The following is a 22,434-nucleotide window of genomic DNA, read 5'->3' on the forward strand; positions in this document are numbered from 1 at the left end:
CTCAGCAGCAGGCAACTGCAGAGCCTGATTATTTCCCTGAGCAGCCTGATTTTCAGGCTGAGGGGCTTGATTATCAGCTTCTTGATCCTGTTGAGCTGCGGGGTCAGCTGCCTGCTGAGCAGGATCAACAACGGGCTGTGGGTGATTTTGTACTGTTGGGGTGGCAGGTACTGGAGGTTGTAAAATTACAGGAAATTGCCAGGCTTCAGGATCCCCATATTCCCTTGCCTGAACTATAGCCCTCATAAGCGGAGTATCATTTTCAGGGATGTATGTAATTGGTTGCTTATGAGCGGCAATGGTAGTATTAGCAACAGCAGTCGCGACCGGACCAGGAGCAGAAAAAGGGCTAGAATTTTGAATAGAAGGAGAGTTGAAAACCTGAAAGCCAGGTTGAGACCAGATTACCTGCTGAGCAGGTCTTTCATGGGCCTGAAAACCAGGCTGCCACAGCAACTGTGGACCAAGCTTCAAGGGAGCCTGTGACTCTAGCCAAGTCTGAGCAGGGGGAAAGGAACCAGGCTTCAAGGGAGCCTGTGACTCTATCCGAGTCCGATTTGTAGGAAAGGGACCAGGTCTCAAGGGAGCCTATGACTCTACCCGAGTCCGACTTGTAGGAAAGGGACCAGGCGTCAAGAGAGCCTGTGACTCTACCCGAGTCTGATTTGTAGGAAAGGGACCAGGCCTCAAGGGAGCCTGTGACTCTACCCGAGTCCGATTTGTAGGAAAGGGACCAGGCCTCAAGGGAGCCTGTGACTCTACCCGAGTCCGATTTGTAGGAAAGGGACCAGGCTTCAAGGGAGCCTGTGACTCTACCCAAGTCCGATTGGCAGGAAAGGATCCAGGCTTCAAGGGAGCCTGTGACTCTAACTGAGTCCGATTAGTAGGAAAGGAACCAGGCTTCAAGGGAGCCTGTGACTCTAACTGAGTCTGATTGGCAGGAAAGGATCCAGGCTTCAAGGGAGCCTGTGACCCTAACTGAGTCCGATTTGTAGGAAAGGAGTTGAAGGCTTCATTACCGGGCCGAGAATTGGAAGCCTCTTCTCCGGGCTGTTCAGATATCGGAGCCTCTGTACCAGGCTACATAGAAACATAATTTATAGACTCATTTTCAGGCTGCCTGATCTCATCCGCTGTGTGCACGGCGACAGCGTTGAGAGAGTGAGAAGAGACAGGAGGGTCTGGCTGCAATGGCTGTTGATATGTTTCAGCTGAGTTTTGCTGGCTGGGGGAAATAAGTGCATTCAGGTCAGTTAAAAGATCATCATAAAGTGACAACGGGGATACAGTAGCCCTAGCGTAGGTGGGGGCGGCACAGGCATGTCAGAGTGGAAGTCCTCCTGTGAAATTATGTTCTCAATTTGTGCAGTATCCTCAGGGGAAAGAGAACTGAGAGCTTCCTCGACCTCCTCAGAGGACAGGAAAGAGGGATCAGTCTCCATGTTGTCCTCCTGAGTCTGTAAGGAGTCTAAGACAGAGCGAACTGAAACCCAGATTGACCAAATGGTGAGTGGAATAAAATGTCCCCCTTTATGAGCAATTTTGAATTGTTGGCCAATCTCATCCCAATCTTTAAGTTCTAAAGTTCCCTCAGTTGGAAACCAAGGGCAAAGAAGATCTACAACCTCAAATAATTCAATTAACTTTTCAGTAGAAACTTTAACCCCTCCTTCTTTAAGAAGAGTTTTTATAAAATTTAAATAAGCCAAGTACTTAGTACTGGCTTGTCCCATGGTGTCCCCGGAATACTCTGAGTGCTCTAGCTTGCCACCAAGCTTATTGACCGCAGTCCTCAGGAATCTCTCGTTGAACTCCTCCGCTGAATCCCACAATCAGGGTGCAACTTCACACAGCAAGGGAAAGCCCCACACTGGGCGCCGGATGTAGGGACCAGCCCCACAGGGTTGGTGGGTCTCTCCCCGTGTGCGGAGATGAGAGAGTGTAGAAATAAAGACACAAGACAAAGAGATAAAAGAAAAGGCAGCTGGGCCCGGGGGACCACTACCACCAAGTCGCGGAGACCGGTAGTGGCCCCAAATGCCAGGCTGCACTGATATTTATTGGATACAAGACAAAGGGGCAGGATAAGAAGAGTGAGCCATCTCCAATCATAGGTAAGGCCACGTGGGTCATGTGTCCACTGGACAGGGGGCCCTTCCCTGCCTGGCAGCCAAGGCAGAGAGAGGAGACAAAGAGAGAAACAGCTTATGCCATTATTTCTGCTTATTGGAGACTTTTAGTACTTTCACTAATTTTGCTACTGCTATCTAGAAGGCAGAGCCAGGTGTACAGGATGGAACATGAAAGCGGACTAGGAGTGTGACCACTGAAGCACAGCATCACAGGGAGTTGGTTAGGCCTCCGGATAACTGCAGGCAAGCCTGACTAATGTCAGGCCCTCCACAAGAAGTGGAGGAGTAGAGTCTTCTCTAAACCGCCCCCCCACCCCGCCGCCGGGGAAAGGGAGACTCCCATTCCCGGTCTGCTAATTAGCCGGTGTTTTTCCTTGACACTGAGGCTACCGCTAGACCACAGTCCACCTGGCAACGGGCATCTTCCCAGACGATGGCATTACCGCTAGACCAAGGAGCCCTCTGGTGGCCCTGTCTGGGCATAACAGAAGGCTTGCACTCTTGTCTTCTGGTCACTCCTCACTATGTCCCCTCAGCTCCTATCTCTGTATGGCCTTTTTTTCCTAGGTTATGATTATAGAGTGAAGATTATTATAATATTGGAATAAAGAGTAATTGCTACAAACTAATGATTAATGATATTCATATATAATTATATCTAAGATCTATATTTGGTATAACTATTCTTGTTTTATATTTTATTATACTGGAACAGCTCATGTCCTCGGTCTCTTGCCTCGGCACCTGGGTGGCTTGCCGCCCACATACAACAATGTTCATACCCTAAACTCCAGAATCTGTGAATATCTTAGGTAATGTGACAAAGGAAAATTAAGATACAGATAGTGTCAAGGTTAGCAAGCAGCTGACTTCATGATAAATTATCATGAGCAGAAGCCTCATGTAATTAGAAGGGCGCTTAAATATGAAAGAGGGAGAAAAAAAGAAACTTTATCACACTGATGTGATATTACATCAACTCAATGCAATATTTTTTTCCTAAGAAAATTTTTGGGGATTATTTTCCCATTAGCATAAAGTTCAGTTCAGTTGTTCAAACACCTGTGATTTATTTTTACATGCATATTACCATGGATGGTGATAATTAAACAAAAAATGCAGAAAATAAAGAAATGCTTTCTGAAGAGTGAGTCCAGGTACTATATTATTATATGAGTATAGACAATGTGGACCCTACATACATGTGATTGTGAATGTGTGGATGTTTTATATATGTATAAGTAATTTGTTGTATAATATAGTGCTCAGGCTGCATTTTGAAAAATTTGTATGAGGTGGGTTTGATCAAGATAAATGAGTGAAATAAAAATGGTAAGGTTGGTAATAGTTTTGACTATGCAATAAATAACATTGATGATAGAAGTCTTATTGCTTTTTTCAAATATAGAAAAGATGATTCCTCTTCATCATTAAGATTATCATGTTGCACTTATAGTAATATAAAAAATGCCCTTTTCTTCCAAGCTGCCATCGGACTTACAGCCAAGACCTTCCTTCTCTTCCACATCTTCACAGTCCTTCCAGATCACAAGCCTAAGTCCACTGACCACATCACCTGTCACCTGGACCTTGCACACTTAGTGATGCTCCTCACCGTGGTCTTCTTAGCATCTCCAGACCTGTTTGAGTAACTACATTTGCAGAATAACTTCAAGTGCAAGGCATTTTTCTACATGTACAGGGTGATGAGGAGCCTCTCCAGCTCCATCACCTTTCTCCTGACTGTGCTCCAGGTCATCACCATCAGCCCCAGCACCTCCTGGTTGGTGAAGACTAAACAGAAATTCACAGGTTACATTTTCCACTCCTGTTTCTTCCCATGGGTTCTCAGTTTGTCTCTCAGTAACCTGCTTTCCTCCACTGTGGCTTCTTCTAAAGTGACCAAGACTGATGTGCTAAGTATCAGTAAATACTGCACACTTTCTTATGTAAGCTACATCTTCTAATATGACCAAGACCGATGTGCTAAGTTGTGCTTTATTTCTTGTCATTCTATTATTCCTATACATATAATTACATTCATATTGCTATTATTTTCTCTTTTTTATATGGTTGTATTCATTCTGCTGAAAACTCCAGTTCACAAATCCAGTTCACTAATTCTGTCGTCAACTCAGTCTAATTTTATATTTAACTCACATATTGTATATTAAATTTATTTACTTTTAAATTATTCCACTTGTATTTGTCTCTTTTCCAAATTTGCTTGTTCAGTTTATAGTTCCCTGCGCTTTCAAAATTATTTCGATATCCTCTTTTCCCCACTTGTTTTGACTTAAAGATTTAAAATATATATCCGGCCAAGTGCGGTGGCTCATGCCTGTAATCCCAATACTTTGGGAGGCTGAGGCAGGCAGATCACTTGATGTCAGGAGTTTGAGACTAGCCTGGCCAACATGGCGAAACTTTGTCTGTAGTAAAAATACAAAAACTTAGCTGGGCGTGGTAGTGGGCACCTGTAGTCTTAGCTACTCGGGAGGCTGAGGCAGGAGAATCACTTGAACTCGGGAGGTGGAGGTTGCAGTGAGCTGAGATCACGCCAATGCACTCCAGCCTGGGCAACAGACTGAGACTATCTCAAAAAAATAATATAGGTATTTCCAATATGCAAAGTTTATGTAATGTCTAATTTCTTCTCACCCCTTTTCCTGGTACCTCATTTTCTTCTGTGCTTCATACTTTTAATTAATTAATTTTTGCAACAGGATCTGGTTTAGTCTGCCTTGGCAGGGTGGTCCTGAGAGTGGCAGGTGCCACCCTCTTCTGGGCAAAGGGAGGTCCAGAAGGCCAGTTAGGGCCAATGGTGGGAGAACCTGGGGGTGGAGTGGGGTTGGGGATTTGGGCTGCAACCCCTGGAATGCAGTGAAACCAGGATGAGGCCCAGAGGCAGCTGTGGTAGGCCAAGGCAGGGTGGAAGGCACTGGACTGGAACTAGGCAAGGGCTACAGGGCCAAGATCTCAGGCCACACGGGCACCCTGGGAGGCGGAGCACAGTGTCCCATGACACAGAGCATGAAACACAGGCCCAGGGCTCACAGTAAGCACATGGACAAGTGGACACAGATTCACAGGCCAGTTGACATCCAGCCATGGTGGGACCAGAGTGTAGACACGGTGTCACATACAGACCACAGGGAAGACATGACACAATGGGACAGATGGACGTGATGGCCACAATGCACAGACCAGGCCACAGAGCTCGAGGGATATGGGAAGGGGCCTTTTGGCATTTCTGCACTGGAATCATGTGAGACAAGGGTGGCGGGGTGCTCTGGAGGTGCTGAGGTGGTCCCCTCGCGGCCCCTCCAAGCTTACTCTGTCTTCCACACTTTGTTGAGCATCTTCCTCACCTCATCATAGATGATAAACACTATGGCCACATGCAGGCAGACCCGGCCCAGGCGGGCAATAGTGCCCTTGTAGAAGGTCTTGTGCCCTTCCCTCAGGATTTGCAGCCGCAGTCCCATGTGTTCTGCATTTGTGCGCCTCCAGGTCCCGCATCTGGGGCTCGATCTCGTGCAGAGGAGCATTTCCGAAGACACTGGCCGCTCCCACAATGGCTCCGAAGACCCCAGCGACCAGCGGGTTCATGAGTTTGTTGGGGTTGTCCCCTCGGTACCAGCTGCGCAGGGATGTCAGGACAAAGAAACGAGTTGCCTGGTTCCAGCCCTGCTTTAGCACGGGGCCTGTGGGGTCCCCGTAAGTCCCGGTGTTCCCGCACAATCTCCTAACCCTGTGGAAGAATCCCCTGTACTTGGATTTGGAGAGGTCTGACCATGGATTAACTTCACCTTGATGGTCTCCATGGGACATAGGACCACCACGGCCTCGGCGACGCTAGCTCACTGGCCGCACCGCTGCCCGCCTTTCTGTTCACCAGTCCCTGGGCATCCCGCATGTGGTTGCTGAGGAACGCCTCACGCCGCCTTGTGGATGAAGCCGCAGAGCAGGGAGCTGAGGCTGCGGCCCAGGCCCAGGATGCCTTGGCTGCGACTGTGTGCCTGCAGGCCCCATGCCCGGTATCCGGTGGATGCGAGTGCTAGTCCAGCTGCAGCTGCATCTTCACGAACTCGGTGGGGAATGGGATGCAGATTTTTTTTTTCTTTTCCTTCCTTCCTTCCTCTTTCTTTCTTCTTTTTTTTTTTTTTTGGACAGAATTTTGCTCTTGTCCCCCAGGCTGGAGTGCAGTGGCGCGATCTTGGCTCACTACAACCTGGATTCAAGCGATTCTCCTGCCTCAGCCTCCCGAGTAGCTGGGATTACAGGCATGTGCCACCACTCCCGGCTAATTTTTTTGTATTTTTAGTAGAGACGGCGTTGCCCCATGTTGGTCAGGCTGGTCTCGAACGCCTGACTCAGATGATCCGCCCGTCTCGGCCACCCAAAGTGCTGAGATTATAGGCATGAACCACCGCGCCCGGCCCTGTGATGTAGATTTTGATGCCGCCAGCCAGGCTGCCTGCCGGGATCGCCTGCCCTGGAGCGGGAGCATCAGCCGGGCCTTCCGGGACGCAGGCATGGCATGACCGGCAGGAGGCGGAGTGCCCGGCGTCTCCTGGGATCGGAGCCTCCTGAACTCCACGCTGGGACCTTAATTTGGTTTTAACACAACTAAAGATCTCACATAAAGATAAAAGGGGATGTGTTGGCTTGTAATTTTTGTTAAAAGCAATAGTATATGTTGTATAGGATAGTGTATTGGGATCAACAGGTTTTTGGTTTTTATTTTCAGCTCACTGACATTGAAAGGGATAAACAGTTTTTAGGTTATTAGTGAGCAGTTTTCTCTCAGGCCATAGTGTAGGGGTTTGTGGTCATGTAGATGAGAGATAGGCTGGAATTAAAATTTGTTATGGCAGTAATAAGAGCAACAGAGCTAGACTCTGCCAAAAAAAAAAAAAAAAAAAAAAACTCATAGTAGAAGAAAAAAATCATAGGATTATAGGATTAGAGCAGAAAAAAATAAAACAAAAACTACAAAAGATTAATGAAAATATTTGGCCTTTTTGAAAAGTTAAAAATTGGCAAACCTTCAGCAGACTAAAAAATTTTTTAAAATTCAAATAGAAAAACGAGTTAAAAAAGGAGATATTACAACAGATAACACACAAATTCAAAGATTGGTTTGTGGCTACTATAAGCAACTATATGCCAATACATTGCAAAGTCTAAAAAAAAAAAAAATAGACAAACTCTTAGAGACATACAACCTACCAAGATTAAACAGTAAAGAAATCCAAAACCCAAACAGACCAATAACAATTAATGAGATTGAAGCTTTAATAAAAAACTCTTCCAGGAAAGGACAGCCCAAGACCTGATGGCTTCATAACTGAATTTTACCAAACATTTCAAGAAGTAATACCAATTCCTATTCAAACTATTCTGAAAAATAAGGAGGAGGGAATACTTTCAAACTCATTCTATGAGGCCAGTTTTACCCTGATATCAAAACCAGACAAAGATACATCAAAAAAAGGAAACTGCAGGCCAATATCTCTGATAAATACTGATGCAAAAATCTCAACAAAATACTAGCAAACAGAATTCAACAATACATTAAAAAGATTATTCATCATGACCAAGTGGGGTGTATCCCTGGGATGCAAACATAGTTTAATATACACAAATCAATAAATGTGATATGTCATATCACCAGAATGAGGAAAACAGCATGGTACTAGCATAAAAACAAACACATAGACCAATGAAAAAGGATAGAGAACCCAGCAACAAATCCACACATTTACAGAAAACTCATTTTTGACAAAGATATCAAGAACATACAGTGGGGCAAAGACAGTCCCTTCAATAAATGGTGCTGGGGAAACTGGATATCCATATGCAAAAGAATAAAACTAGATTCCTATCTCCCACCATATACAAAAACAAATCAAAATTAATTAAATATGTGAATATAAGACCTCAAATTATATAAAACTACTATATATGAAAAAGTTGCAAAAAATTTTCAGGATATTGGTATGGGCAAAAATTTCTTGAGTAATACCCCACAAGCATAGGCAACCAAAGCAAAAATAGACAAATGGAATCAGATCAAGATGAAAAACTTCTGCACAGCTAAGGAAACAATCCACAAAGAGAAGAGACAACCCACAGAATGGGAGAAAATACTTGCAAACCACTCAACTGACAAGTTAATAATCAGAATATAGAAAGAGCTCAAACAAGTTTATAGAAAAACATCTAATAATCAAAATATTGGCAAAAGATTTGAAGAGGCATTTCTCTAAAGAAAGCATACAAATGGCAAACAGGCATATAAAAGTTGAACCTCAGAGAAATGCAAATCAGAACTACAGTGAGATATTATCTCACCCCAGTTGAAATGTCTTATATCCAAAAGACAGACATTAACAAATGCTGACGAGGATGTGGAGAAAAGGGAACTTTTGTGCACTGTTGGTGGTAATGTAAGTTAGTACAACCACTATAAAAAAAACATTTTGAAGGTTTCTTAAAAAACTAAAAGTGAGCTACCATAGCTACGATGCAACCCAGCAATCCCAGTACTGGGTATATACCCAAAAGAAAGAAAATCAACTTGTTGCTTCACTGTTTACAATAGCTATGATTTGAAAGCAAACTGTCTACCAAGAGATGAATGGATTAAAAAAAAATGTAGCACATACATACAATGGAGTAGTATTCAGCCATAAAAATGAGATTTTGTCTTTTGCAACAACGTGGATAAAAGTGGAGAGTATGTTAAGTGAAATAAGTCAGACACAGAAAGACAAACTTTGCATGTTCTCACTTACCTGTGGGATCTTAAAATCAAAACGATTGAACCCATGGACGTGGAGAGAAGAAGGTTAGTTTTCTTAACCTCTTTCAGAGGTTAAGAAAGATAGTAGGGGCTGGGGGAAAGTTGGGGACTGTTAATGGGTACAATAAATAGAATAAATATAACCTACTATTTGGTAGCACAAGATGACTATAGTCAATAATTAATTGTACATTTTATTTTATTTTATTTTATTTTATATTTTATTTCATATGTTTTGTTTTATTTTATTGAGGTGGAGTCTTGCTCTTGTCACCCAGGCTGGAGTGCAATGGTGCCATGTTGTCTCACTGCAACCTTTGCCTCCCAGGTTCAAGCAATTCTCCTGCCTCAGCCTCCTGAGTGGCTGGGATTACAGGCACCTGCCACCATACCCAGCTAATTTTTTGTATTTTTAGTAGAGATGGGTTTTCACCACATGCCCAGCCAATTGCACATTTTAAACTAAAAGAGAATAATTAGACTGTAACACAAAAAATAAATGCTTAAGTTGGGGAGGGTGTATCCCATTCTCTATGATGGGAGTATTATGTATTTCATGCCTGTATCAAAACATCTCATTTACCCCCATAAATATATACACCTACTGTGTACCCACAAAAATTAAATACATTAAATTTAAAAAATTAAAAAATAAAATAGCATAGAATTAAGTAGGCCCAGAAATATGAGGATTTTAATGAAATGATAATACCTAAGTAATAATCAATCAAGAAGTAAAAACAAAGTCATACTTTACCCCCATTTTTGTTTCTAATCTATATTTTTTCTACTTTAAAGTTGTAGAATTTTCTTTTTTTCATTGCTAATTATATTTTAACGTGACTAGTCTGGGACTATTTTTTCTAAAATTTTCAATTTTTCTATATAATTTTTCTCTAACTTTTAGGTTCTTTGTTTATGCCCCTTATATTTTTGAGAAGTGTCTATTCAGATTTTTGCCCATTTTAAAACTGGATTATTTAATTATTTTCTATTGAGTTTTTTGTTTCTTTTGTATTCTGCTTATCAATCGCTTGTCGGATGTGTAGCTTGCAAATATTTTCTCTCATCTCTTTTTTCTTTTTGAGACAGAGTCTCTCTCGTCACCCAGCCTAGTGTGCAGTGGCACGATCTCAGCTCACTGCAACCTCTGCCTCCCAGGTTCAAGCGATTCTCCTGCCTCAGCCTCCCGAGTAGCTGGGATTACAGGCGCGTGTCACTGCGCCCAGCTAATTTTGGTATTTTTAGTAGAAACAGGGTTTCTCCACGCTGGCCAGGCTGGTCTTAAACTTAACCAGGCAGGTGAATCACCTGCCTCGGCCTCGCATAGTGCTGGGATTACAGGCATAAGCCACCATGCCCAGCCTTATTTTCTCTCATTTTAGGAATTGTCTCTTCATTTTATCGATTGTTTCCTTTGCTGTGCAGAAGTTGTTTGTATGATGTGATCTCATTTGTACATTTTTACTCTCATTCCCTGTGCTTTTGAAACATTATTTAAAAATCTTTGCTCAGATCAATAACCTGCAGTGTTTTTCTAAGGTTTTTTTGTGGTAATTTTATAGTTTCAGGTATTTGATTTAAGTATTTAATCCATTTTTATTTGATGGTTGTATGGAGTGAGAGATAGGGGTCTAGTCTTATTCTTCTACATATGGATATTCAGTTTTCCTAGCACCATTTACAGAAAAGACCGTCATTTATCCAGTGTATGTTATTGGTGTCTTTGTCAAAAATGAGTTCACTACAAATGTATAAATTTTCTTCTGGATTCACTATTCTGTTCTATTGGTCTACATGTCTGTTTTAATGTCAGTACCATGCTGTTTTGGTTAGTATATTTTTACAGACTATTTTGAAGCCAAGTAGTATGGTGGTTCCAGTTTTGTTTGGTTTTGCTTTTGCTTAAGATGCCTTTGAATATTCTTTTAAGTGGTTTTATGTAAATATTAGAATTTTGTTTCTACTTCTGTGAAGAATGTCATTGGTATTTTGATGGGATTGCATTAAATCTGTAAATTGATTTGGCAGTATGAACATTTTAACAATATTGATTATTTTATTTCATGCAATATAAAATACCTTTTCATTTTGTTTCATCTTCTTTAATTTCTTTAATTTATATTTTACAGATTCATTATAGAAATCTTTCCCTTCTTTAGTTGTTTATTCCTACTTATTTGTAAGTATTGTAAAGAAAATTTTTTTTCAGAATGATTTCTATCAGGATATAGAAATGCTACTAATTTTTGTATGTTGGTTTTCTATCCTGCATTATTACTTAATTTCAAATCTCTCTTTAAAATATATTTTATAAGAAAGAAAGAAATAAAAGTCATAGAAAAATTTTGCGACTAACACAGTCATTATTCCAAAACTTCAAAACTAAGCCAATATAAGATACATTTGGATGTAAAATTACATGAGTATATATATATATGTATATACAATATGTACATATATAATAACTGAGAAGATTTTATTTCAGAAATACAGAGCATTCCAAGAAGACAATCAGCTTATATAATTTAATATAATAAAATTAAATAAAATAAAACAACAGCATTTATTGAGTAAATTATTGTATACCTTTGTAACATTTATAAATAACTTAAAGCTGGGCACAGTGGCTCATGACTATAATCCCAGCACTTTGGGAGGCCGAGGCAGGTGGATCACCTGAGGTCAGGAGTTAAAGGCCAGTCTGGCCAACATGGTGAAATCCCATCTCTACTACAAATACAAAATTAGACGGGCATGGTGGTGCACACCTCTAATCCAAGCTATTTGAGAGGCTGAGGCAGGAGAAATGCTTGAATCTGGGAGGCAGAGGTTGCATTGAGCCGAAATTGCTTCATTGAACTTGAGCCTGGGCAACAACAGTGAAACTCCATTGAGTATAAATGGATAATAATAATAATTAATGATAATCACATTATTATTATAACTTAGAAAAATACTCTACTAGTGAACATTTCAATTATTAATGATAACAATGCATCAGTATATAAGAATAAAATATAAATGACCAATGAGCACATAGATGCTTAGCATCTCTTTTCATTAGAAAAATGCAAATCAAAACCACAATTAAATGTCAGTTTACACACACTAGGATAGGTATATTCAAGAAAAGAAATAAATGTGGATGAGAATGTGGAGAAATTAGAACCCTCATACAGTGTTGATGGCATGGTAAAATAATACAGCCATTTTGGAAAATATTTTGGCAGGTCCTCCACAGGTTAAGATAGTTACCATATAGCTCAGCAATTCTACTCCTGAGTATATACCCAACAGAAATAAAAGCATATACCTACCCAAAAACTTTGTATTATGTTTATAGGAGCATTGTTATAAATAGCCAAAAAGTAGGTATGACCCAAATATCTGTGGGTGAATAACCAAATAAAGAAAATATGGTATTATCTATACAATGGAATATTAGCCATAAAAATAAATACAGTCCTATGATATGTGTTACAACATGGATAAATAATAAAAACATATGCTAAATGAGAAAAAACAAAGAAAAAATTTCACATTATATTTCTATAAAATGACTAGAATAGACAACTAAAGATAGAAAGTGGATTAGTCGTTACCAGGGAAATTGGGTGGGAGAATAAGAAATGACTGCTTGATGGAGATGGAGTTCTTTTGTGAAAGGGTGATAAAACTATTTTGGAATTTGATAGTGGTGACAGTTGTGTAGCATTGGAAATAGACTGAAAAACACTGAATTTTACACTTTAAATCGGTTAATACATTGAACTCTATGTTATGTAAATTTTAGCTGAATAAAACTATTTAACAAACAAAGAAAAATAGACTATGAAACAAGAGAAAGAATGAGGGAGCCCTACAGGCTCCAGGACAATGTGGGGGGCCTCAGAGGCCTCCTGTGCTTCCTGTTTGCCTCCACTGTTCTGAGGTATCCAGTTAACTCCCAAGGCCTCCTCATCCCAGCCTGGAAAATGACTTTAGCTCCACTTAAAAAAACAAACAAACCAACCAACCAAAGCTCTGACAGGGATGGTCTTGTCCTTGGGCCTCAGAGCAGTGGTCTGATGCTCTGCCACATTCTACAGTAGCCTGAGTGCTCAATCCCACAAACCCCCAGGCCACTTTGTGCTCTGAAAGACCTTCAGAGGATACAGAGCAATTTCCAAGGTCAACTCACTTCTTTAAGCCTTTGAAATTTAGGGGCCACCCAGGTCAATTATGTCAGTTTATAGAGGAAAAAAATGAGGTTTTCACTACTGTATTCCTCTCCATACTGGGTGTAGGGGGATTCTTCCTAATTTTAACTATGCACAGCAATGAATGCAGAAAACAAGTTTTTGTCCTCTGAAGGCTGTCCTGGGGATGGCCACAGCCCATGCAAATCCATGGGAACCTTGAGGTTCCCAAGCCATCGGACTGTTATCTTTTCCCATCCCCGTGTTATGGGTCTTGGGCATGTTACCAGGGGATGGGGTGCCCCTACCTTAGGGCAAAGCTGCCCCAATCCTCTCTTTCCTTTCTTCTTGTCACTCCATCAGTGTTAACTCATCTTCTGATCTTTAACCTGAGAAGTCTGTGTGTGTTTTTTTGTGTGTGTGCGCGCACAAGTGCACACGTGCGTGCGCACATGTGTGTTTATGCCCAAACCTGTACGCATCTAATGGTGCAGACATGAGATTGCATCATATGATGAGAAAATTAGCAGGAATCCCCAGGATTTCAGGGATTTATTCCCAAAGCAAACCTCATGAGAGTGTTGAGCCCTGGCCTAGGATGTCAGAATGCTCTTTTATTCTCTGGACTCTGCCCACTTTATGTTCTCTGGGTCTCTGCTTCTCTCCAGATCCCAGTTTTCCAATTATCCAGTGAGGTGTTAGATGTCAAAGTGCTTAACCACAACTCAGCATGCACATGGTCCAAGCTGCCTGCCAACTAGGATGGATGTAGCAGGGCTGTAATCAGGGTGTGCCCAGATCTTCCTTACTCAAGCAGAAGTAGATGGGTTCTGCAATGGCCAGCTGGACCTTCTATCCAAGAAGGGTCGTGCACACAGGATCTTTAAAGGCCCACAGACAATGGGTGCATGTGAGCCCCACCTCCATCCCCCACAGCTTCCCATGGAGCATACCAATTTTTCCCCTGTCCTCTGCATCTGGAAGGTGGTGACATCCTCACTGAACACATAGACTGATGGACCCTTCATGGTGGAGTAGTCCCACGAAGAGAATCTGAGATGGTATTAACTGTACAAGGGACTATGGGTGTGGGCCATGTGAAAGCACTAGAACTTCAGAATTAAATCTTCCCCACTGCAGCCCGTGGGGAAAAGAAAGAGAGATCAGACTGTTACTGTGTCTATGTAGAAAGAAATAGACATAAGAGACTCCATGTTGTTCTGTACTAAGAGAAATTCTTCTGCCTTGAGATGCTGTTAATCTGTAACCCTAGACCCAACCCTGTGCTTGCAGAGACATGTGCTGTGTTGACTCAAGGTTTAATGGATTTAGGGCTATGCAGGATGTGCTTTGTTAAAAAAGTGCTTGATGAGTTCATGTCCTTTATAGGGACATGGATGAAACTGGAAACCATCATTCTCAGCAAACTATCGCAAGGACAAAAAACCAAACACCGCATGTTCTCACTCGTAGGTGGGAATTGAACAATGAGAACACATGGACACAGGAAGGGGAATATCACTCACCGGGGACTGTTGTGGGGTGGGGGGAGGGGGGAGGTATAGCATTAGGAGATACACCTAATGCTAAATGACGAGTTAATGGGTGCAGCACACCAACATGGCACATGTATACATATGTAACAAACCTGCATGTTGTGCACATGTACCCTAAAACTTAAAAGTATAGTAATAAAAAAAAAAAAGTGCTTGAAGGCAGTATGCTTGTTAAAAGTCATCACCATTCTCTAATTTAAGTACCCAGGGACACAATACACTGCGGAAGGCCGCAGGGACCTCTGCCTAGGAAAGCCAGGTATTGTCCAAGATTTCTCCCCATGCGATAGCATTAGATATGGCCTCATGGGAAGGGAAAGACCTGACCATCCCCCAGCCTGATGCCCGTAAAGGGTCTGTGCTGAGGAGGATTAGTAAAAGAGGAAGACCTCTTTGCAGTTGAGATAAGAGGAAGGCATCTGTCTCCTGCTCGTCCCTGGGCAATGGAATGTCTTGGTGTAAAACCTGATTGTATGTTCTATTTCCTGAGATAGGAGAAAACCAGCCTTAGGGCTGGAGGTGAGACATGCTAGCAGCAATACTGCTCTTTAATGCATCAAGATGTTTGTGTACATGCACATCAAAGCACAGCACCTTTCCTTAAACACAGAGATCTTTGTTCACATGTTTTCCTGCTGACCCTCTCCCCACTATTACCCTATTATCCTGCCACATCCCCCTCTCTGAGATGGTAGAGATAATAATCAATAAATACTGAGGGAGCTCAGAGACCAGTGCTGGTGCAGGTCCTCCTTATGCTGAGCGCCAGTCCCCTGGGCCCACTTTTCTTTCTCTATACTTTGTCTTTGTCTCTTATTTCTTTTCTCAGTCTCTCATTCCACCTGACGAGAAACACCTACAGGTGTGGAGGGGCAGGCTACCCCTTCAAAGCCTTCCACCACTGTGCAGATAGGAAAATGTCTTAGGAAGGAGACATGTATTATCCAAGATTATACAAGGATTCCATGGCAAAGCTAGCACTTTGGTTAGGATTATATTTGCCTACATATAGAAGAAAACCCAATATAATAGTAGTGCAGACCAGAGAGAAAATGCTTTCTTTCTCATAAATAAGAATCTTAGAGCTGGGAAGTGCATGTTGACTCTGATCTGTGCATCAAGGCAGTCAAAAATAATCTATCTTTTTGCTAATTGTTTTCTTTTTTTTTTAACTTTTAAGTTTAGGGGTACATGTGCAGGATGTGCAGGTTTTGTTACATATGTAAACATGTGTCATGAAGGTTGGTTGTACAGATTATTTTATCACCCAGTCATTAAGCCTACTCTCCACTAGTTATTTTTTTCTGCTTCTCTCCCTCCTCTCACCCTCCAACTCCTGATAGCCCCCAGTGTGTGTTGTTCCCTTCTCTGTGTCTGGGTGTTCTCATCATCTAGCTCCCACTTATAAGTGAGAACATGTGGTACCTGGCTTTCTGTTCCTGTGTTAGTTTACTAAGGAAAATGGTCTCCAGCTCCATCCATCCATGTCCCTACAAAGGACATGATCCTGTTCCTTTTTATGGCTGCATAGTACTCCATGGTGTATGTGTAATACATTTCCTTCATCCAGTCTATTATTGATGAACATGTGGGTTGATTCAATGTCTTTGCTATTGTGAATAGGGCAGCAATAAATGTGTGCATGCATATGTCTTCATAACAGAATGACTTATATTCCTTTGGGTATATACTCAGTACTAAGATTGCTGAGTCAAATGGTATTTTTGTCTTTAGGTCTTTGAAGAATCACAACACAGTCTTCCACAATGGCTGAACTCATTTACACTCCAACCAACAGGGTAAAAATGTTCCTTTTCTCCACAACTTTGCCAGCATCTGCTATTTTTTGACCTTTCAATAATAGCCATTTTATTGATATAAAATGGTATCTCATTGTTTTTTGGATTTGCATTTCTCTGATGATCAGTGATGTTGAACTTTTTTTCATATGCTTGTTGGCTGCATATATGTCTTCTTTTGAGAAGTGTCTCTTCATATGCTTTGCCCACGTTTTAATAAGGTTGTTTGTTTTTTCTTGTAAATTTAAGTTCCATATAGATGCTAGAAATTAGATCTTTGTCAGATGCATAGTTTGCAAAATTTTTCTCCCATTCCATACGTTGTCTGTTTATGCTGTTGATAGTTTATTTTGCTGTGCAGAACCTCTTTAGTTTAATTAGATCCCATTTGTCAATGTTTCCTTTGCTCCAATTGCTTTCGGCATCTTCATCATAAAATATTTGCCTGTGCCTATGTCCTGAATGGTATTTCCTAGGTTGTCTTCCAAAGTTTTTATAATTTTGGGTTTTACATTTAACTTGTTAAACTATCTTGAGTTAATTTTTGTATATGGTGTTAGGAAGGAGTTCAGTTTCTTTCTTTCTTTTTTTTTTTTAATTTTAGTTTAAGTTCCAGGATACAAGTGCAAAACATATAGGTTTGTTACGAAGGTATACATGTGCCATGGTGGTTTGCTGCACCTATCAACTCGTCATCCAGGCTTCAAGCACCACATGCATTAGCTATTTGTCCTAATGCTCTCCCTCCCCTCACCCCCCACTGTCTGACTAGCCCCAGTGTGTGTTGTTTACCTCCCAGTGTCCATGTGTTCTTATTGTTCAACTCACACTTATGAGTGAGAACATGCCATGTTTGGTTTTCTGTCCTTGTGTTAGTTTCCTGAGAATGATGGAAGAAGGGGTTCAGTTTCAATTTTCTGCATATGGCTAGCCAGTTATTCCAGCATCATTTACTGAATAGGGAGCCCTTTTTCCATTGGTTGTTTTTGTCAGGTTTGTCAAAGGTCAGATAGTTGTAGGTGCGCAGTCTTATTTCTGGGTTCTCTATTCTGTTTCATTGGTCTACATGTCTGTTCTTGTACCAGCACCATACTGTTTTGGTTACTGTAGCCCCGTAGCATAGTTTGAAGTTGGGTAGCATGATGTCTCCAGCTTTGTTCTTTTTTGCTTAGGATTGTCTTGACTATTAAGGCTCTTTTTTGGTTTCATATAAATTTTAAAATAAATTTTTCTAGCTTTGTGAAAAATGTCAGTGGTAGTTTAATGGGAATAGTATTAAATCTGTAAGTTTCTTTGGGGAGCATGGCTATTTTAACAATATTAATTTTTCCTATCCATAAGCATGAAATGTTTTTCTATTTGTTTACGTCATCCCTGATTTCTTTGAACAGTAGTTCACAGTTCTCCTTGTACAGACTTTTCACTTCCCTTGTTAGATGCATTCCTAGGTATTTTGTTCTTTTTGTGGCAATTGTGAATCAGAGTTCATTCATGATTTTCCTCTTGGATTGACCATTGTTGGTGTATAAGAATGCTAGTGATTTTTCTTTGGGAGGCCGAGGCGGGCGGATCACGAAGTCAGGAGATTAAGACCATCCTGGCTAACATGGTGAAACCCCGTCTCTACTAAAATTACACAAAATTAGCCGGGCATGGTGGTGGGCACCTGTAGTCCCAGCTAGTTGGGAGGCTGAGGCAGAAGAATGGTGTGGACCCGGGAGGTGGAGCTTGCAGTGAGCCAAGATCGTGCCACTGCACTCCAGCTTGGGCAACAGAGCGAGACTCCTTTTCAAAAAAAAGAATGCTAATGATTTTTGCACATTGATTTTGTATCTTGAGACTATGCTAAAGATGTCTATCAGCTTAAGAAGCTTTGGGGGTGAGACAATGGAGTTTTCTAGATATAAGATCATGTCATCTGCCATCAAGTATAGTTTAACTTCCTCTGTTTTGATTTGAATGCCTTTTATTTGTTTCTCTTGCCTGATTGCTCTGGCCAGTAACTTCCAATACTATCTTAAATAGGAGTGGTGAGAGAGGGCATCCTTGACTTGTGCTGGTTTTAAAGGGAAATGCTTTCAGCCTTTGCTCTTTCAGTATGATGTTGGTTGTGGGTTTGGCATATATGGCTTTTACTATTTTGAGGTATGTTTTCTCAATATCTCATTTATTGAGAGTTTTAAACATGAATGGATGTTGAATTTTATTGAAAGCTTTTTCTGCATCTATTGAGATAATCATGTGGTTTTTGTCTTTAGTTCTGTTTATGTGATGAATCGCATATTGATTTGTGTAGGTTGAAACAACCTTGCATCCCACAAATACAGCCTACTTGATTGTGGTGGATAAGATTTTTGATGTGCTGCTGGATTTGGATTACCAGTATTTTGTTGAGAATTTTTGCATCAATGTTCATCAAGAATATTGGCCTGAAGTTTCTTCTTGTGTCTGCCATGTTTTGGTACCAGTATAATGCTGGTCTCATAGAAAGAGTTAGGGAGAATACCTTTTGTTTCAATTTTTTGAAATAGTTTTAGTAGAAATTGTACCAGTTCTTCTTTGTATATCTGGGAGCATTCAGCTGTTAATCTTTCTGGTCCTGTGCTTTTTATGGTTGGCATGCTATTTATTGCTGCCTCAATTTCAGAGCATGTTATTTGTCTTTTGAGGGATTCAATTTCTTCCTGGTTTGTCTTGGGAGGATGTATGTGTTCAGAAATTTATCCATTTCTACTAAGTTTTTTAGCTTATGTGCATAGAGTTGTTTACAATATTCTCTAATGGTTATTTTTATTTCTGTGGAGTCAGTGGTAACTTATTATTTCTGATTGTGTTTATTTGAATTTTTGATTTTTTCTTTCTTATCATCTATCTAGTGGTCTATCTATATGATTTTTTTTAAAAATCTCCTGAATTTATTGATCTTTTGAATGGTTTCTCATGTCTCTATTTCCTTTAGTTCAGCTCTGGTTTTTTTCTTGGTTATTTCTTGTCTTCTGCTAGCTCTCTGGTTTCTTTGCTCTTGTTTCTGTAATTATTTTAGTTGTGATGTTAAGTTGTTAACTTGAGATCTTTCTAGCTTTTTAATGTGGGCAGTTAGTGCTCTAAATTTTCCTCTTAACCCTCCTTTAGCTGTGTCCCAGAGATTCTGGTATGTTTTGTCCTTTTTCGCATTGGTTTCAAAGAACTTCTTGATATTGGCCTTAATTTCATTATTTATCCAAAAGTCATTCAGGATCAGGTTATTCAATTTCCATGTAATTTTATGGTTTTCAGTAAATTTCTTCATCTTAAGTTCTAATTTGATTGTGCTGTGGTCTGAGACACCGTTTTTTATTATTTCAGTTCTTTCTATTTGCTGAGGAGTGTTTTACTTCTGACTATGTGACCAATTTTAGAGAAAGTGCCATGTGGTGATGAGAAGAATGTATATTCTGCTATTTTGGGGTAAACAGTTCTGTAATATCTATCACATTTATTTGATCTAGAGCCAAGTTCAGGTCCTGAATATCTTTGTGAATTTTCTATCTCAATGAACTGTCTAATATTGTCAGTGGGGTGTTAAAGTCTCCCACTATTATTGTGTGGCGGTTTAAGTCTCTTTGAAGGTCTCTATGAGCTTGTTATATAAATCTGGGTACTCTTGGGTTGGGTGCATATATATTTAGGATAGTTAGTTCTTCTTATTGAATTGAACCCTTTGCCATTATGTAATGCCTCTCTTTGTTTTTGTTTTGTTTCATTTTAATCTGTGTTTGTTTAAAGTATGTTTTGTTGCCAACTAGGGTTGCAACCCCTTCTTGTTTCTGTTTTCAATTTGATTGGTAAAATTTCCTCCATCCCTTTATTTTTAACCTATATGTGTCATTGCATTTCAGAGGAGTGTTTTGAAGACAGCATACCAATGAGTCTTGGCTCTTTATTCACTTTATTTGTAGATTTGATCCTGTCATCTTGATGCTAGCTGTTTATTTTGTAGACTTGTTTAAGTGGTTGACATAGTGTCAGTGGTCTGTGTACTTCAGGGTGCTTTTGCAGTGGCTGGAAATAATTTTTTCTTTCCAAATTAGTGCTTCTTTCAAGATCTCTTGAAAGGCAGGTCTGGGGGCAATGAATTACCTCAGCATTTGCTTGTCTAAAAGGAATGTTATTTCTCCCTAGCTTAGGCTTAGTTTAGCCAGATACAAAATTCTGGGTTAAAATCAATTAGGAAAAGGGGAAGTTTTGCAGATGACATGATTGTATATCTAGAAAACCCCATCATCTCCTCAAGCTGATAAGCCCAAATCTCCTCAATCAAAATCAAGCCCAAAGTCTCCTCAAGCTGATAAGCAACTTCAGCAAAGTCTCAGGATACAAAATCAATGTACAAAAATCACAAGCATTCTTATACACCAATAACAGACAAACAGAGAGCCAAATCATAAGTGAACTCCCATTCACAATTGCTTCAAAGAGAATAAAATACCTAGGAATCCAACTTACAAGGGATGTGAAGGACCTCTTCAAGGAGAACTACAAACCACTGCTCAAGGAAATAAAAGAGGATACAAACAAATGGAAGAAAATTCCATACTCATGGGTAGGAAGAATCAATATCATGAGAATGGCCATACTGCCCAAGGTAATTTATAGATTCAATGTCATCCCCATCAAGCTACCAATGACTTTCTTCACAGAATTGGAAAAAACTACCTTAAAGTTCATTTGGAACCAAAAAAGAGCCCTCATCACCAAGTCAATCCTAAGCCAAAAGAACAAAGCTGGAGGTATCACACTACCTGACTTCAAACTACACTACAAGGCTACAGTAACCAAAACAGCATGGTACTGGTACCAAAACAGAGATATAGACCAATGGAACAGAACAGAGCCCTCAGAAATAATGCCACATATCTACAACTATCTGATCTTTGACAAACCTGACAAAAACAGGAAATGGGGAAAGGATTCCCTATTTAATAAATGGTGCTGGGAAAACTGGCTAGCCATATGTAGAAAGCTGAAACTGGATCCCTTCCTTCCACCTTATACAAAAATTAATTCAAGATTGATTAAAGACTTAAATGTTAGACCTAAAATCATAAAAACCCTAGAAGAAAACCTAGGCAATACCATTCAGGACATAGGCATGGGCAAGGACTTCATGACTAAAACACCAAAAGCAATGGCAACAAAAGCCAAAATCGACAAATAGGATCTAATTAAACTAAAGAGCTTCTGCACAGCAAAAGAAACTACCATGAGAGTGAACAGGCAACCTACAGAATGGGAGAAAATTTTTGTAACCTCCTCATCTGACAAAGGGCTAATATCCAGAATCTACAATGAACTCCAACAAATTTACAAGAAAAAAACAAAAACCCCATCAAAAAGTGGGCGAAGGATATGAACAGACACTTCTCAAAAGAAGATTTTTATGCAGCCAAAACACACATGAAAAAATGCTCATCGTCACTGGCTATCAGAGAAATGCAAATCAAAACCACAATGAGATACCATCTCACACCAGTTAGAATGGCAATCATTAAAAAGTCAGGAAACAACAGGTGCTGGAGAGGATGTGGAGAAATAGGAACACTTTTACACTGTTGGTCGGACTGTAAACTAGTTCAACCATTGTGGAAGTCAATGTGGCGATTCCTCAGGGATCTAGAACTAGAAATATCATTTGACCCAGCCATCCCATTACTGGGTATATACCCAAAGGATTATAAATCATGCTGCTATAAAGACACATGCACACGTATGTTTATAGCGGCACTATTGACAATAGCAAAGACTTGGAACCAACCTAAATGTCCAACAACAATAGACTGGATTAAGAAAATGTGGCACATATACACCATGGAATACTATGCAGCCATAAAAAAATGATGAGTTCATGTCCTTTGTAGGGACATGGATGAAACTGGAAACCATCATTCTCAGCAAACTATTGCAAGGACAAAAAAC

General features: G+C 40.4%; 2 pseudogenes; one reads left to right on the forward strand and one right to left on the reverse strand.

Moving 5' to 3' along the window:
- On the forward strand, nucleotides 3,584-4,432 carry PONPYGV1R-PS1909 (vomeronasal 1 receptor ponPygV1R-ps1909 pseudogene; annotated as a pseudogene).
- LOC100457554 (tricarboxylate transport protein, mitochondrial-like) lies at nucleotides 5,458-6,672 on the reverse strand (annotated as a pseudogene).
- Nucleotides 6,673-22,434: the final 15,762 nt, after the last annotated feature.

This window comes from Pongo abelii, chromosome 20, assembly GCF_028885655.2.
Source record: "Pongo abelii isolate AG06213 chromosome 20, NHGRI_mPonAbe1-v2.0_pri, whole genome shotgun sequence".
NCBI classification, from domain to species: domain Eukaryota; kingdom Metazoa; phylum Chordata; class Mammalia; order Primates; family Hominidae; genus Pongo; species Pongo abelii.